This window comes from Panthera uncia (assembly GCF_023721935.1).
Source record: "Panthera uncia isolate 11264 chromosome E2 unlocalized genomic scaffold, Puncia_PCG_1.0 HiC_scaffold_19, whole genome shotgun sequence".
Classification (NCBI taxonomy): domain Eukaryota; kingdom Metazoa; phylum Chordata; class Mammalia; order Carnivora; family Felidae; genus Panthera; species Panthera uncia.
The window spans coordinates 16,022,909-16,041,990 of record NW_026057588.1 but is presented as its reverse complement, the minus strand read 5'-3'; the positions used below and the strand labels follow the sequence as shown (position 1 = coordinate 16,041,990).

General features: G+C 37.8%; 1 long non-coding RNA gene across 3 annotated transcripts in view; it reads left to right on the top strand.

The window, feature by feature from the left end:
- Positions 1–6: 6 nt before the first annotated feature.
- The window catches only part of LOC125916004 (uncharacterized), a 27,006-nt gene continuing 7,930 nt past the window's right edge, over positions 7–19,082 (top strand). For 2 of the 3 annotated variants that reach the window (XR_007455805.1, XR_007455806.1), the window contains exons 1-3: positions 7–94; positions 8,563–8,714; positions 18,141–18,202. This is a non-coding gene — a long non-coding RNA (uncharacterized LOC125916004). Of the gene's footprint in view, positions 95–8,562; positions 8,715–13,693; positions 13,742–18,140; positions 18,203–19,082 lie in introns of all 3 variants that reach the window. The other variant, XR_007455807.1, reaches the window with a different exon arrangement.

Here is a 19,082-nt window from a genome sequence, read left to right as displayed (position 1 = left end):
AGTGGACTGCGTTTCTCATAGGCCCTGGGGGAGTTTGTGAACCTCATCCTCTGGTTCATTTTCCTTTACGCTTGCGGTCACCGTTTTCCTTATGGTGAGTTGAAACCCGGGTCTGGGTGCGGGAGTGGCTCACTGCAGGAGGCCTGGAGTTTCCCAGGAGCGTATGGGACGGATAGAGGCAGGAACGTCAGGCCTGTATGAAGAAGGTGATTGTGGGTGTGTGTGCGATTGTGTGCCTGCGCCAATGTGGGATGTGATCATGAGTGTATGCGTGTGTCAGAGAGTGTATGTATGCGCGCGCGCATGGTGGGGAGGCCCTGACTGGCCCAGATTGGGCTCCTGGGCCTGAGTGGGGGCGGAGCCATTACATGACCACGGTCAGCGGTGACTGTGAGGTGTGTTGTACTGTGAACTGTGAACTAGTGACATTGCTATTGTGATCAACTGGAGACTATCAAAATTGGCCTAGTGTAGCTTTTTTACTTTTAGTAAGATAGAGCGTCATTTTTGCAGTTCTGGGGCTGAGGAATCTGTGGACAAGATCCCTGTGTGACTCCATCTGTGCCTGTGAAAGACTTCGAGGCCCTAGTTAACCACAGAGGCCCCCTGTTCTAAGCATGGCCTTTGTTGCCTTCATCGGTGCACCCTGTCTGTTGTCCAGCCTAGTGCTTAATGCATTGAAGGCATAGAGTACATAAGTGTAGCCTATTCTGGACCCAGTTGTAAATTCCATGGTTTCTTAGAATTGTTGCACTGGGTTTTCTTTCACTGCCTGTGTCATTTCACCTTATAGCCACACTGCACAAAAATACTGGTGCACAAAAATGGCTGTCAAAGGGAAGTTGAACATTTGAGACCTAGAACGAATGTTATAACTAAAAAAGCAAAGCCCTGTGTTTATTAAGGCAATTGTAGGGCTGGAATTAGCCACCGAAGACAGGATATTGAGGCTGCAACAGTGGGATTACTTCCTCTGGAGATTCCTCTTGGCAGCTCTATGAGGGCAAGCCCTGTATTACAGATCCACAGCATTTTTATAGCTCTGTTGACAGAAAATTGCTGTGAACATAGAAACAGACTCCAGTCCCTCGCTTCTGGGAACCTGAGTTTTCTTTATGATACAGGGAAGAGTCAACAGTATTCAGTCTTCCTCATACTTCCATTAGTGTATGTTTATGTATGGGGGGGGAGGGGCTTGCTAGTGATGAGGAGATGTGTTCTTGTTTAGCCTGTCTGGTCTCCAGGAAAGGCCTACTATGTCATGATTCTCTTTTCCTTCCAATTTTTGCTGTATTCCAAAAGAAGAGCCATGAGAGGAGAACATTGTTACAGTCACACATCTCAAAGCCATGCTAAAAGTCATTTTGAGCTTTCTCTTTGTTTTATGAAATTTCATTTTTGTTTTTTGGGATATAAAATATCTTCATCTGAAATGCCCTGAAAAATAGTGATTTAGACATTTACCTGGGCATTCTCTTCCCAATTAATGATGGTACCATGAGGATGGATTGCCCTTGCCTGTTCCTCATCAGAATTCTTCCTACAGTTAATATTCATATAACCACTTGGAAACACCTCCCCTTGTACGCTTTTTGTGTAAGCATTCTTGTGATGCAGAAATAGTCGTTTTTTATTACACAGTTATTTGTTAAGGAAGAGACCAATGCTTAGGTAGAATTACACATTAGATACTTTAGATATTCTTCAGATACGAGTGGAAAAATGGCATGGTAGATGGTTTGATTGATTTCAGACTATATAATGGTCTCTGAGTCTCGAGCAGGGATCAGCAAACTTTGACCTTGCAGGCCAAATCCAGCTTGTATCCTATTTTTTTATGGCCTGTGAACGAAGATTGGTTTTAACATTTTTCAATAATTAAGAACATATCAAAAGGAGAATGGTATTTCATGACATGTGAAAATTATATGAAATTCAAATTTCTGTGTCTACAAATAAATTTTTGAATTTGATCAATAAAAAGAATTGTGGAAATTTGTTATCTCTCTTATTAAATAAGCACCTACATAATATCCTTGATTTTGCCTTTTGGCCCATAAAGCCTAACATATTTACTCTCTGGTCCTTTACACAGGTTTGCTAACCCCGAATCTAGAGTATCTAAATGAAAATCTTAGTTTTACCATTGAGTGTTTTTGAGTTTGGATAATATATTCAGTATCTTTCTATTCCATAACTTATTGTTTGTAAAATGCAAATAATAATATGAATTTCAAAGGGTTTTTGTGAAGATTAGTAGTTAATATTGACAGGGCACTAGAACAGTGGCTGACAATAATAAGTGCTTATGTTAAAAATGTTATTATGTGAACCATCTCAGTCATTCCACATTCATAATAAGGAGCAGTGAAAATGAGAAGTTAATTGTAAGTAAGAAAATGGGCCATGTGCTCAGATGGTCTATAGGAATCCTTCACCTTAAATGATTTGCCTTGGAACTGTATACCCAATTGTATATTTATTTTATTTTATTTTATTTTATTTTGTTTTGTTTTTGTGTATGTGTGTGTTTTATTGGTTGTTGTTTTTTTGTTTTGTTTTGTCTTGTTTTGGTGTGTGTGTGTGTGTATTTATTTTATTAATGCATATTTCTCCTGGGGAAAAGCATATAATTTTACGATAGTACCAAAGGTGTACATGACCCAAACAGGTTTTAAATCACTAACCTAGAATCAATAACTTACACCTGGAAGTCAACTTTAGCATGAGTTTGCCCAAAAATAATTTCCGGTATTATGTAAAATTGTTAATCACATTGCATCCAAATTAATCTTATATAATTAAAAAGATATTCTGATATAAAATATATAAAATATAATGCTATGCAGTATTCATGTTTATGAACAAAAGTACTCAAGAAATTGCTAAATTATAAAGTTTAACTATTATAGGCATTTCTCAGCAATGTTTTAAGGATGATATCCAATATGATACATTAACTGGGCATTCATTGGAGAAAGGCAATGATAAAGCCACATTTATTAAGCCTCTACTATGGATGAAACAATTTAGTCTGAAAATGTCACCCGAGTTGTGCTCATTCATAGGGAAATCTTAAGTGTCTCATATTGATGAAATACAGTAAAACAAGGTACAAGACTTTGTAAGTTTATTTCAGTCACACTGGTTTTAGTGCTATTACCAGTTATTTTGCCAGCTTGTTTGTTTTCATAATAAGTAGAAAATAGCCCACCCTACAATTACTTTTATAAATATGCTTGAAATGGAAATTGTTATAGATTCCTGATGAAGAAATTAACATAGTCGTCTTGAAAAAATTATTAACCTAAGTTGAACTTATAAAATAGAAAGTTTTAAAAGTACTCATAATTTTAGCATCCAGAAGTAGTCACTGTTAACATTTTGCTATACGTTATTTTAAAGTTTTCCTTGTACATATGTTTCTGATTGTGTTTTTTTTAGAAAAGTTTATAAGAATTAGTCATTAAAATAAGACCTCTTAGGGGCACCTGGGTGGCTCAGTTGGTAAAGCGTCGGACTTCAGTTTGTGAGTTTGAGACCTGCGTCAGGCCCTATGATGACAGCTAAGAGCCTGGAGCCTGCTTTGGATTCTGTGTGTGTCTCTCTCTGCCTCTCCCCCGCTTGCACTCTGTCTTTCTCTCTCAAAAATAAATAAACGTTAAAAAAAATTAAAAAAAAATAAGACCTCTTAGTTTGAAAAAGGAATTCAATCCAGTCACTGGTTTTGTTATACCTCCATGTCTGTAGTGTCAAATGACAAAACTGAAACAATTTAGTAATGAGTTTGGTGTCTTTTATTCAAAGGAAAACAGTCCATAGGTTGGAGGAGTACTGTGCCTCACAAACAATGCAACACTTTTCTGGAGTGATTTTGGGCAAGAGAGAGTTTAATAGAATGTTAGAAGAGGCAACACAGAAATGGTGTGATTGGCTAAGAGGTCAAGGATTTCCTTATAAGACTAGCAGGTCCTATTTTTTAGGGTAAGGTAAGCTAGCTAAAGCTGAGATGAAGGATTGTGATTGGTATATGGTAGGTTTCCTTGACAGGTATTTCCCATTAAGTGCAGGCTAACTAAAGTTTAGATTTGTGATATGAGCTGGGCCACTAGGGTACCCTCCATCTTGTGGGCCTTGATATACAAATTAACTTTATCAGTGGGGATAAAAAGGAAGTGACAATGATACCCAACTGATTTGACAGACCTTTTGACTATTTGCACCTTTTGGAATTATACAGATACAAATTTATGTATAATTCCAGGAGATCAAATGATAAAATAAAGGTACTCAGAATTCTGTATTTCTTTTTTTCTTTCCTTTTTTAAAATATAAATTATGCTGACAGGGATGGATTTATAATTTCCGATAACAGAATTGGATGTTAGTAGTTATAAATATGCATAAAATTCTGGCTTAGACCAGGGACAAGACTGAGTTTTGTTAATATTTTCAATTTGTTACCTAAGTGGATCAGATTCTCTGAGATAGTTTGTTTTTTTTTTAATGTTTATTTATTTATTTTGAGAGAGAAGGCGGGGGGGGGGGGGGGGGGGGGTGGCGGCAGGCAGAGAGAGAGAGAGAGAGAGAGAGAGAGAGAGAGAATGAGAATCCTAGGCAGGCTCTGTGCTGTCAGCATAAAGCCCTCAGTCCCATGAACCATGAGATCATGACCTGAGCTGAAATCAAAAGTTGATGCTCTACCAACTGAGCCACCCAAGCACCCCTTCTCTGAGCTAGTTTTATGAGACAGAGTGATGACACTCTCTGTAGTTGCTGTCTTCCTTTTCTTTCTGAAAATCTGTGTGATAATGTTAATGAAGACTATATTTGCAAGTTGTGCTCTGTAATATATTAGCGTTATAAAGAAGAGCAGGCCTAAGAAGCTCAAATTTCACTCTCAAAAAATGGTAAGAGGGGCACTTGCCTAGTTCAGTTGGTAGAGCATCAACTGTTGATTTGAGGGTCATGAGTTCACGTGCCACACTGGGCCTGGAGCCTACTTAAAATTTTTTTTTTTTTTAATTTTGAAAGGGGTTCCTGGGTGGCTCAGTCTATTAAGTGTTAGACTCTTCATTTTGGCTCAGGTCATGATCTCGCAGTCATGGGATTGAGCCCCTCACTGGGCTCCACGCTGAGTGTGGAACCTGCTTGAGATGCTTTTCCTCTGCTCCTCTACCCTGTTCTCTCTGTCTCTAAAATAAAAAAATAAAAATAAAAAAAGAGAAGAGTTATGGAGTAAAATTAAATCCTCAAAGAGGCTCAAAGAGGTTTGACCATGCAAAGAATGGTGAAGGGATGATTAAGAGAAGTTGGTCTCATTTGATTACTCATGGAAAAACTTAGAAATTCTTTGTATTTTCTAGGAGGATATAAGATTGGCACTTGACTGACCTGAGTGTTAGGATATGTTGAGATCCCATGATTTGTGAGGCTTTTAGGATTGAGTCGGAGTAAGGTTGGGACCTGCATACAGAGAGATCAGGGATCAGTCATGGAACGATAAATACCAGAAAGAAGATGTATTATGTACTTAAAAAGATTTTGCCGGTTTAGCATGATTATCTATGTGATTCTGGACCATTCTGCATTTTGTATCCTCTAACTCAGGATCAAAGAAACTATTCAGTGAGAGATGGTGGATCATCCAAATTTAAAAGGAGTAGATAGCTATAGATTCCCATCAGTAGAAAAGATGTTAGAGACTTTTTCCCCCGACTTAAGCATAGTAATATAAAAAAAGAATTAAGGATGATAGGTGGACTATATTGTAGCCAATACAAAAATTTACTGAATAATTTGGCATAAGGGTAGTGCTTAGGATATATTTAAAAAATTTTTTTTAATGTTTATTTATTTTTGAGAGAGAGAGAGAGAGAGACAGAGCCCAGGAGGGGGAGGGGCAGAGAGAGAGAGGGAGACACAGAATCTGAAGCAGGCTACAGGCTCTGAGCTGTCAGCACAGAGCCCAACAGAGGGCTCTAGCCCACAAACTGTGAGATCATGACCTGAGCTGAAGTCGGATGCTTAACATACTGAGCCACCTAGGTGCCCCAGGATATATTTTAAAATAATGGTCTCATACCCAAACCCAAGTAGGTTAGGGAATGATAATGTGAGATATGAAACAATTAAAACAATGGCAACTAGGAAAAAAATTATGTGACCTAATGATGAACCTGAAGCTTAAAGAAATTTTTTAATTTTATGTGAACTCTATTATCTAAGCTAAAGATTTAATACCATATTAGAAAAAGAAATTCCATAAATTATATTTTCTTAGTCTGTAATGTAAAAAAAGGATATAAAAATGAACATTTATTGATAATTTATGATAGCTGTATAACATGCAGTTTGCTTGTAATTCACTACTTCACTTAATTGGTTTATTGTGATTATTTTCTTCACTTCTAGCCATGTTTCTAGACATATTTGGATAATTGAGGAATCACATAATATATAGGAACTTTTGTGTAAGACAACCAGATTTCTGGAGCGCTTGGGTGGCTCAGTCAGTTAAGCATCGGACTTCGGCTCAGGTCATGATTTTGCTGTTCGTGGGCTTGAGCCCCGCATCGGGCTCTGTACTGACAGCTCAGAGCCTGGAGCCTGCTTTGGATTCTGTGTCTCCCTCTCTGTCTGTCCCTCCCTCACTCACACTCTGTCTCTATCTCTCTAAAATAAACATTAAAAAAATAAAAAATAATAAAACAACCAGATTTCTTAAAAATATGTAGAGAATCTGTTTCTGAAACACATTTCTGTAACTGCTCTTACCGTAGATTTCCAGCCATAGCCTATTTGCTTGCTATGTAATAGCTCCCTTCTTGGATTTCAAACCTGAAAACATTTTTTGAAGTTCACCAGGAATACTTGAGTTTGTGCTTTTAGGGACGGGTAGCATTCAGGATTGTGGCCTTAGACTTCTCTTGAGAGAAGTGAGAATATCTGGGTTCTGCTCAAGAGGGAGTTGTGCTGAGATGTGATGATGGAGAACAGCAGCTTAATCTCAAAAGGCTAAACTCTCTGCTTCAAATGATTCAGAATATGCTCTCTGGAATATAAAGGTTATCTTTTAAGAAGCTAGGTAAAATTTTTTACCCTGTTTTCAAAGGAATGGGTTATGCTTTGTTGTGTTGCAGATAATACCTTTAAACACCTTCACTATTCTTCATGATATTGAGATCTTTCTTAGGCCCATCATATAATTTCTACCTTCCTTGATTCTTAGGGAGCTAAATGTGACTTGTGGGGCAACTAAGGAATATCCATTGTCAAGTAAACCAGGTGTTAAATTGTGTTTGAACTTCAAATTAGTAAAGATGTTCTGTTATTTTCTGACCCACCTTTAGAGAGAACAGATCATTTGTACTGATTATCAAAATAATCTGTAAAATTTACATGGTGATGGATTGAAACAAAGTAATTTATTAAAAAATAAAGTGAACATGTTCATTTCCTGCAACAAAAATTGTTTTATACCTACTCTGTCATTGAAAGTTACAATCCATGAACTTTGCATATATCAACATTTATTTAGCATTCTAGAAAAGACCTGTGACTGTTTCAAAAAGCTCCATTTTTCCTTTTAGCAATTAACAAACAAAAATATAATAATCATAGCTAACACGGTTCTCTTTTTACACTGTATTGCCTCTTAAGACAAAGAGCCACTCTGGAGTTAAATAAAGTAAGACCTTTCTTTACCACTCTCATCTCTCTTATTCTTTGTGATTCTTTGGCATTCTAGTAACCCTAAAGTTCTTTCGATCCCTATGCCCTTCTCTGAAGTATTTCATTTTTGCCTATCAGTCATTAGAAATGTAACTAATTCTTAAAGTGCTTTACAAAATTTTTAAAAATTTTTAAAATTTGTTTTAATTCTTTTTTCTTAAAGTTCATTTATTTATTTTGAGAGAGAGACAGAGAAAGAAAAATCCCAAGCAGGCTCCACACTGTCAGCATGGAGCCTGAACAGGGCTCGAACTCATGAGATGTGAGATCATGACCTGAGTGGAAGTCAAGTGTCGGATGCTTAACCAACTGAACCACCCAGGCGATGCAAATTTGTTTTAATTCTTATAAGTATTTATGTATCATTTCTTACTTATTTCTTATGTGCCACTGTGGCCACCTTCTTGTAGCAAGAGAAGGCTGGGAGAGTTGACAGAGCTCAGTTGAGTGAGGGCTGATCAGGCAGGGAACTTTAATTACATCTGTTATGCCTTTTTAAAAAATTTCACTTTTCAATTGTTTGCTGCTAATATATCAAATTAGCCAATTATTATATAATAACTTTGTATCCAGAAATTCTGCTAAATTTACTATAAGTGCTGGTTCCTGTCTTATGGAGTCTTTAGGATTTTATAAGCAAATAATTGCCATCTATAAATAGTTTTTCTTCTTCTTAGCCAGTGTTTGTATCTTTCATTTATTTTTATTGCCTCGTTTTAATTGCTAGGACTTCCACCAGAGTGTTGAGTAAAAGTAGTGAAAGTAGACATTGTTGCTTAAAATTTTTTTAATTAATTAATTAATTAATTATTTTTTTTTAAATTTTAGGGCATGGGAACAAGGGACAGAAGGAGAGAGAAGGAATCTTAAGCAGGCTCTGTGCTCAGCACAGAACCCAACATGGGGCTCAGTCCCACAACCCTGGGATCATGACCTGAGCCAAAATCAAGAGTCGGACACTCAACTGACAAGATACCCAGGTGCCCCATGCTTTTTTTGATCATAGAAAGATATAGTATTCAGTATTTCATTACACATAGCTGGAGGATTTTCATAGATGCTCAATCAAATTTGGCAAGTTCTCTTCTATTCCTAGCTTGCTGAGAGTTGTTACCATGAAGGGATATTAAATTTTGTAAGATACTTTTTTAAAAAATATTTATTTATTTATTTCGAGAGAGCAGACAGGGTAGGGGCAGAGAGAGGGAGAAAGAGAATCCTAAGTAAGCTCCGCACTATCAGCACAGAGCCCAATGCAGGGCTTGAACCACGAACTATGAGATCATGACCTGAGCTGAAATGAAGAGTCGGACACTTAACTGAACCAAACCACCCAGGTGCCCCTATAAGATACTGTTTCTGAATCTAGTGAAGTGATGTCTTTTCTCCTTTATTCAACTAATATGATGAATAAAATTGACTGGCATTTGGATGTTAAATCAACCTTGTATCTGTGCATCATATTGTATTTCCTTATCTATATTTCCAGATTAAATTTGTGAAATAGAAAAACATGTATTGGTCTCTGCCCACCTGACCCCTGCACTGTTCCTGGTACCTGGTATAGAACTTCTAAAACCGTTGTAATTTCTGAAGTGATAAGGATACTAGGAGCATCTTTTGTTCTAATATTTGGTCTTTGACTCTGGTTCCTGACACAGAGTTCCTATGTTCTTTGAAATTTCCTAATAGGAGTGTCTTTTGTTCCAAGAAGGCAACTTCTGGTGATCCTCTGGAAGAGGGATGGTCACCAGAAATATCAAGCTATGATTAGAAACTTGGAATTTTCAGCCCCACCCCCCTCCATGAAAAGGAGAGAAAGACTAGAGATTGAGTTAATGATTGATCATGCATGTGTTGAAGTCTCATAAGAATCCCAAAAGTACAGAGTTTGGAGAGCATCCAGGTTGGTGAATACATTCATGTACTGGGAAGGTGGTGTACCCCAGCTACATGGGGACAGAAGCTTCTTTGGCTCAGGACTCTTCCAGACTTTACCCTGTGTTACTCCTCATCTGGCTATTCATTAGTATCCTTTATGATATCCTTTATTTTATAATAAATTAGTAAACGTAATTGTTTCCCTGAGTTCTGAAAGCTATTCTGGCAAATGCTCAAACCCAAGGAGGGGATCATGGGAACCCCAGTTTATGGTCATTCAGTCAAGAGTACAGGCAACAACCTGGAACTTATGATTGGTATCTTAAAAGGTGGGACAGGACCATTTTGTGGGACTGAGCCCTTAACCTATGGGGTCTGATGCTACTGTCAGGTACATAGCACCAGAATTGAATTAAATTATAGGAAACCCAACTAGTGTTAGAAAATTGCTTGGTAGGGTGAAAATTCCCAAACATTTGGTGACCAGAAGTGAAGTGTCATAGTAGTGTAAAAGTAAAGGAGAAGCTCAGGAGAAGTGTGTTTTTCCTACTCAATTTTGTTCTTTCTTTCTTTCTTTCTTTCTTTCTTTCTTTCTTTCTTTCTTTCTTTCCTTCTTTCTTTCTTTCTTTTTCTTTCTTTTTTTTTTTTTTAAAGTAAGCTCTAAGCCCACTGTAGGGCTTGAACTCATTACTCCGAGGTCATGAGTTGCATGCTCTACTGACTGAGCCAGCCAAGTGCCCCTCTTTTTTTAAATTCCAGTATAATTAACATACAGTGTTATATTAGTTTCAAGTGTACAATATAGTGATTCAACAACTCTATACATTACTCAGTGCTCATCAAGGTGACTGTACTCTTGATCCCCTATTTTACCCATCCCCCTCACCAACTTCTCCTCTGACAACCATCAGTTTGCTCTCTATACTGAAGAGTCTGTTATTTTGTCTCTTTTTTCTTTATTTTCTTAAATTCCACATGTGAGTGAAATCATACGGTATTTGTCTTTCTCTTTCTGACTTCTTTCATTTAGCATTATACCTGTAGATCCATCCATGTTGCAAATGGCAAGATTTCATTTTTTAGGCTGAGTAATATTTCATTGTATATATACACCACATCTTCACCCATTCATCTACTGCTGGATACTGGGTTGCTTCTGTATCCTGGCTATTATAAATAATGCTGCAATAAAACATAGGGGTGCATATATCTTTTCAAATTAGTGTTTTCATATTCCTTGTATAAATACTCAGTAGTGGAATTAATTACTGTATCATATGATAATTCTATTTCTAATTTTTTGAGGAACCTTCATACTATTTTCCACAGTGGCTGCACCAGTGTGCATTCCTACCAACAAGGCAGGAAGCCACCAACAAGGCAGGAGTGTTCCTTTGTCTCTACATCCTCACAAACACTTGCTGTTTCTTATGTTTTTTATTTTAGCCATTCTGACACGTGTGATGTGATACCACATTGTGGTTTGGGTTTGCATTTCCCTGATGATCAGTGTTGAACATCTTTTCACATGTCTGTTGCTCAACTGTATGTTTTCTTTGGAGAAATGTCTGTTCATGTCTTCTGCCCAATTTTTAATTGGATTATTTGTTTTTTGGGTGTTGAGTTGTATCAGTTCTTTATATATTTTGGAGATACACACACACACACACACACACACACCCTTTATCAGGTGTGTCACTTGCAAATATTTTCTCCCATTTAGTTGGTTGTCTTTTACTTTTGTTGATTATTTCCTTTGCTTTGCAGAAGCTTTTTATTTTGATGTAGTCCCAATAGTTTGTTTTTGCTTTTGTTCCCCTTGCCTCAGGAGACATATTTGGAAAAATGTTCTACAGTTGATGTCAGAGAAATTATTGCATATGCTCTTTTCCAGGATTTTTATGGTTTCAGTCTCACATTTATGTCTTTATTTTGAGTTTATTTTTGTGTATGGAGTAAGAAAGTGGTCCAGTTTCATTCTTTTGCATATAGCTGTCCATTTTTCCCAGCACCATTTGTTGAAGAAACTGTCTTTTTCCCATTGCATATTGTTAACATTTTCTTAGCAATTTTCGTAAAGCTGGGGCCCCTGGGTGGCTCAGTCATTTGAGGGTCCAACTCTTGATTTCAGCTCAGGTCATGATCCCGGGGTCGTGGAATCGAGTCCATGACAGGTTCCCTGCTGAGCTTGGAGCCTGCATGAGAGTCTCCCTCTCTCTCTCTCTCTCTCTCTCTCCCCCTCTCCCTTTACCCTCCCACCCCCCACTCCCCTGCTCACTCACTCGCTTGCACTCTCTCAAAAAAATTTTTTTTTCATAAAGCTTTTGGCACCTCATTTTCTTTTTTTTTTTTTTTATTTTAAATTTTTTTTTTCAACGTTTTTTATTTATTTTTGGGACAGAGAGAGACAGAGCATGAATGGGGGAGGGGCAGAGAGAGAGGGAGACACAGAATCGGAAACAGGCTCCAGGCTCCGAGCCATCAGCCCAGAGCCTGACGCGGGGCTCGAACTCACGGACCACGAGATCGCGACCTGGCTGAAGTCGGACGCTTAACCGACTGCGCCACCCAGGCGCCCCGGCACCTCATTTTCTTGTAATGTCTTTGTCAGGTATTGGTGGTATTGTAGTACTGGCCTCTAAAAACAAGATGTGAACTCTACTCCTCTATTTCCTGGAAAAGTCTGTGTAAAATTGGTATTATTTAAATGTCTGGTGGGATCCTATGGTAAAAACAGCTGGGCCTGGAGTTTTCTTTGTTTGTGGTAACAAATTCAATTTATTCAATAGGTATCGGGCTATTCAGATACTATAATTTCATCTTTTTTGTTTTCTTTAAAAATTTTTTTTAAATCTTTATTTATTTTTGAGAGAGAGAGAGAGACAGAGTGTGAGCAGGGGAGGAACAGAGGGGGCGGGGGTGGACACTGAATCCTAAGCAGGCTCCCGGCTCTGAGTTGTCAGCACAGAGCCTGATGCGGGTCTCGAATTCATGAACTGTGAGTTCATGATCTGAGATGAAGTCGGGTACTTAACTGGCTGAGCCACCCAGGCACCCCTCATTTTGTTTCTTTTTTATAGTAAGTTGTATTTTTCAAGAATTTTGTCCATTTCATGCGTGTTGTCAAATTTGTTGGAATGAGGTGGTTTTTAGACTTCTAATATTTATGTATTCCTTAGTGATAAGCTCTCTTTCATTCCTGTTATTAGTGATTTGTCTTTATGATTTTTTATTTTTGATCATTTTAGCCAGTTTTAATCAATTTTGTTGCTCTTTCCAAAGAAATCACTTCTGTTTTGGCAACTTGTGTTTTTATTTCTATTTCATTTAGTTTTTCTCTTATTTCCTTCTAGGTGCTGATTGTTTTTAGCTTTTTAATTTTTTTTTAATGTTTATTATTTTGAGAGAGAGAGCGTGCAAGCAGGGGAGGGGCACAGAAGGAGGGAGAGAGAGAGAATCCCAAGCAGGCTCTGCCCTGCCCTCCAATGCAGGGCTCAAACTCACAAATTGTGAGATCATGGCTTGAGCCAAAATCAAGAGTCAGACGATGCTTCACTGACTGAGCCACCTAGGCGCTCCTTGTCTTTAGCTTTCTAAAGTGGAACCTCTGGTTACTGACTTCAGACTTTTCTTCTAATATAACATTCAAAGCCAGAAATTCCCTACTTTAACTCCATTCCACAAATATGTATATGTTGCATTTTTATCAATCACTTAAAAATACTTTATTTCCCTTTTGATTTCTTCTTTTACCCATGCATTATTTAGAAGTGTGTTGTTTAATTTCCAAATATTTGTGGATTTTCTACATACTTCATTTTTACCGATTTCCAACTTGCTGCCATTTGATCAGAGAATATATGGTATATGATTTTGATCCTTAAAAATTCATTAATACTTTATGTATGGCCTAATTATATAGTCTGCCTTGGTGAATATGCCATGTGCACTTGAAAGGAATATGTATTTGATGGTCATTACGTAAATTATTGTATACATATTAATTAGTCCAAGTTGGTTGATAGTTCATATCATTTATATCCTCACTAATTTTTTCTTTTTTTTTTTTTTTTAATAGTTGAGAGGTGGATATTAAAATCAGGGCTGGGATGACAGTAATGCTGAAGTGAGTAAAGCCCCTGGGGTGCAAAATTTAAGGAGGCACTCATTCTTAGGGTCATGCAAGTACAGTGTTGTTTGATGCTGTTTTTAGATACATACAAATATGTGATAATTATGTCTTCCTAATGGCACATGACAATGTGCCTTTGTCACTGGTCTAGCTTATCTGAAATTAATACAGTCACTTTAGTTATATATACTATATCTATATACATTATAAACTCCACAACACACTGCTTTTAATAGTCATATGTAGTTTAAAGAATTTGAGATAATAAAAAGAGTTATTATATTTATCCAGTGAGTTACCAGTTATGCTCTCTTCCTGCAGATCCTGTTTTCCCACTGGTAGCATTTTGTTTCAGCCTGAAGAGCTTCCTTTTATCATTTCTTGTAATGCAGGTCTGTTGGTGACAAATTCTATTAGTTTTCTTTTATCTAAAAATGCCTTTATTTTGCATTCATTCTTGAATACATTTTTCTCTGGATATGGAATTCTGCTTTGTTAAAATTTAAATAATTTTTAAATAGCTTAGTGTACACTGCCACCTCTAATTCCAATCCAGTTTAACAGGGTGATACAATGTATTATTACTTGTTACTTAGTTACTCTGCATGTATCCAGTCTGCCATCCATACAGACCATAACATCTGCCTGAGTTTCTCTATACATGTCAAAATATGGGCCCAGACCCTAATTCTGTCCCCAGTTGTAGTCACAAAGACTGAACTCCTCCACCAGCCCCAGCTTACACTCTCACAGAGAATATGTAAACACTTCTTTTTCTATACCTCTGTTTTAAAATTTGGAGGGAAGAAATTCTCTTAGAGCAAGCCCTGATACTAAGACCCCATGGCAGGCATGTATATCAAGTTAATCAATCTCTTTAACCGAGAACTGAATACTTTCATTGTAGACACATGCGCCCCAGGCTGTTTATATCATTTTTATTTAAAAAATTTGTATTTATGTTTGAAAGAGAGAGAATGTGAGTGGGGAAGGGGCAGAGAGAGAGGGGGACAGAGGATCCAAAATGGGCCCCATGCTGACAGCAGAGAGTCTGATGTGGGGCTTGAACCCACGAGTCATGAGATCATGACTTGAGCTAAAGTCGATGCTTAATCGACTGAGCCACCCAGGTGCCCCTATTATATACAGTTTTAAATGTGTTGTCCAATTCATTATATCCTGCCTCTATGTTTATTAATTCTTTCCTTCTACTTTTCTTTGTTTTACTTTTTTTTTACGTTTATTTGTTTTTGAGAGACAGAGGGAGAGTGAGTGTGCTTAAGTGGAGGAGTGGCAGAGAGATAGGGAGAGAGAGACAATCCAAAGCAGGCTTGCACTGTCAAGCATGGAGCCTGTTGTGGGGCTTCAACCCACGAACCATGAGATCATGACATGAGCTGAAATCAAGAGTCAGATGCCCAACCGACTGAGCCACCCAGGCGCCCCTCTTTGTTTTACTTTTTTTTTTTTTTTTTAATGTTTACTTATTTTTGAGACAGAGAGAGAGAGAGAGAGAGCCCAAGTGGGGTAGGGGCAGAGTGAGATGGAGACAGAGGATCCAGAGAAGGCTCCGCGCTGACAGCAGAGAGCCCAGTGGGAGGCTCAAACTCATGAACTGTGAGATCATGACCTGAGCAGAAGTCAGATGCTTAATTGACTGAGCCACCCAGGCACTCCTTGTTTTACTTTTTTTATCCCTAACTTGTTGAAAGGGGTGTCTCATTTATTTATCTTTATTATTTTATTTTCATTAATATAAGCATTAAGTTTATGATTTATCCTCTGACCACTATACTTGTATGCCCTAGGTACTACTGAAAAATTATTTAATGTTTGTAATATGGTTTCTAGAGGTTATTTATTTATAAGATTTCATTTACATTCCAGTTAGCGAACATACAGTGTTACATGTAGTTTCAGATGTACAACAGAGTGATTCAGCAATTCCATACATAAAACTCCTGTGTCTGGAGACACAGTGTTGGCAGGGGTTTGGGTTGGTCTTCTAAGGGAGGGGGCCCACCACACTGAGACTGAGGCAAGCATGACTGAGAAGGGTGATTCTTCTGGAGTGTGTGTGTGTGTGTGTGTGTGTGTGTGCACGCATGTGGTTGATGTAAGCAAATTAGGTAGCCAGCATCCGTGCTGCTCTGTTTCCAGCAGGTGGCCCAGCATAAGCTGAGGAGTGGGGGAGGGAAATGGCACTAGCCAGTTCCTTTGTTCCTGGAGATGTCTCTCCCTGAATGCTGCTTCTTTGGGACACACCCCCAGAAGAGCAATTAAGCTCCCCACTGTGTGCTCCAGGTGCTCTTCAGATTGCTATTTCCACACTGTGTGTCCACATGCTGTTTGCCCTGTCTTCTCTCCAAGAGCAGTGCAATGCCCTCTGGGCTCTCCCCAGCCAAGCCCACTAACCTTTAAAACTCCAGGCTTTAAGCCTTGCTGGTTGTAAGAACTCATGAAATTCAGCCCCTCTTGTTTTCCAAGCCACTGTAATGGGGAATCATCTTCTCCATGTACTCCCCTGTGTGCTAGTCTGTCTCTCACCCTTCTCTCCACCCACTTACTCCCCACCATGGCTGCCAGGGTCTATTTCTCTCCCAACTACGTCTCCGCACTTCATACCTTCTTTGTTGTGGCCTCTTCTCTACCTTTAGTTGTGGAGGGTTTGTTCTACCAGTCTTTAGGTTGATTTCTGGGGCATTTAGGATGATTTGATAGTTATCTAATAGTATTCATGGGATGAGGAGAACCTAGGTTCCTCCTACTCTACCACCTAATCTTCCTCCCTCTAGAAGTTTTCTTTATTTGGATTATATTTCCACAATTGACACAAGATTTATTTAGTAGATTGCTTGTTTATTGCCAAGTCAAAGTCTTGGTTCCCTCAATTTTCATCAATCTATTTTATTAAGCAGCCAAATAATGTTGTTTTATTTTACTTTTATTATATATACCTTGCTTTAGTAATAATGGAAAAATTATTCTTGGTCCCACTTGGTTAATCCACCACTTTTGATTTTCTTTAGGCTATCTGTTAACCTTTATTACCATCCTCTAGTGAACAGCCATGGCACCCATGGCACTTTGGTCCCCATGAAGATCCTTCTTCATATTATTGAGTTAGCATATTCTCTACTGTAGTTCCAAGTCTTTTTAAAATTTATTTTTATATTGTAATTTTAATTTTTTTTCTAGAGAGAGCATGAACATGTGAGTAGGGGGAGAAAGGCAGAGAGGGAAAGAGAGAGAGAGAGAGAGAGAGAGAGAGAGAGAGAGAGAGAATCCCAAACATGCTCTACACTCAGTGTGGAGCCCGACATGGGGCTTGATCCCCTGACCCTGGGATCATGACTTAAACCAAAATCAAAAGTTGGATGCTCAACTGACTGAACTGCCTAGGGTACCCTGTTCCAGGTCTTTCTGATCAAAATTTTATAAGCTTTATAGATGGTATACTTGTGAATAATATCTGAAAAGTCTTTGAGATACTTTTCTAAGACATATAAGAATGGTCGGCTTTAGCTCTGCTAGTTTGGATATACTTTTATTCTCAAATGAAATGGAGAATGGAGGAAACAATATAATGAGCCCATCCATGGATGGGAGGTAGATAGATACAGGAGATAAATACTGCATGATCTTGGAACTAAAAGGAAGAGGATTTAGGTGCCTGGCTGGCCCAGTCAGTTGAGTGTCTGACTTCAGCTCAGGTCAAGATCTCAGTTTGTGAGTTTGAGTCCTGCTTGAGCCCCATTAAGCTCCACTCTCAGCACAGAGCCCCCTTCAGATCCTCTGTCTCCCTCTCTCTCTGCCCCTCCCCAGTCATGCTGTCTCTCTCTCAAATATAAAAATAAACACGAAAAAAACAAAACAAAACAAGGATTGTATGGAAGAGGATTGGGTGGAATGAAATGTCTTATAAGTAGGGCCTTGTTATCCATGAGAAATTACTTGGATTTCATTCTAAGAAAAAAGAGAAGCCATTAAAAAAAATTGTAAGTAGGGACTATCAAATCTTGATCTGCATCAGAATTAATCCAATAGAGACATTAAAAATATAAATGCCTGGGACCTACCCTATAGATGCTGATTCAGTCCATCTGGGTTGGTCACTGTACATCAGTACTTTGCAACAACTTTCCCAGTTGATTCTGATCAACACCTAAATTTCAGAACCATGGACTTAACATTTTACCTTTTCATAACTTCTTTATCATATATACAGTCCTCTCATTCTCTGAGTTTCCTTCCTTTTCTTCAAATTTCCAATACCGTGTTAGCTATTGACTGCTGATATTCATTATTTTCAATTTATTTCCTCCATGTAATAATTTTATTTTTATGATACAGGGAAAATAAAATCATTGTTTCCCTTCCACTGTCCTTTCAGATTTGGAGTCCAGATGTGAGACAAAGACGTTTTTAGGGGGGAAAAAAGGCTCTCAATGCAAGGTAATGGAAGGAAAATCCTTGACTTTGAGGATTCCCAATTCAGAAATAACTGGCAAAATAAAAGCACGATTTAGGCAAGGGTCTCAAGAGAGAGATCTTAGCTAAATGGAAATAATGGCTGAAAATGGAACCAATTATAAAAAAGCGTAAGTCTCTTACTCCACATCAGGGAATTTATTAGAGATATTCTATGGGATAAGGAATATGAGAACATCATTGATTATAGTTCAAACTTTGTTCGTGATGAGAGAATTCATTCTAGTGAGAAAATCTATGATTGTAAAACATAGGGAAAGGCTTTTTGTGTGCACAAATGGTGAAATGCATTATCTGAAAATTCCTGCTGTTATGAAACTTAGTAAGTGTCTGAAGTTTAAATGTTGTATATCCATAAAATGGAATATTATTCAGCTATTAAAAAAAGAAATAAAGTACTGATGCATGCTAAAACATAGATGAACCTTGAAAATATTACCCTAATTTAAAGAAGCCAGACACAAAGGCCAAATATTGCATGATGTCATTTATATAAAGTGTTCAGAAGAGGTAAAACCACAGAGACAGAAAGTATATCAGTAGTTGTATGAGCACTGGGTGGTGTATGTAAATGATGAATCACCGAATTCTACTCCTGAAACCAATATTGGACTATATATTAACTAACTAAAATTGAATAAATAAAAAAAAGAAAGTAGATTAGAAAAGAAAGGGGCTGGGGAGAGGGAAGAATGGGAAGACTATTAATGTTGATAGTGTTTTTTCCTGGGGTAATGAAAATGTTCTGGAATTGGTGGTAGTGATTGCACAACTTTGTGAATATACTAAAAATTACTGAATTTTACACTTAAAGGGAGTAAATTTTATGGTTACATGAATTATA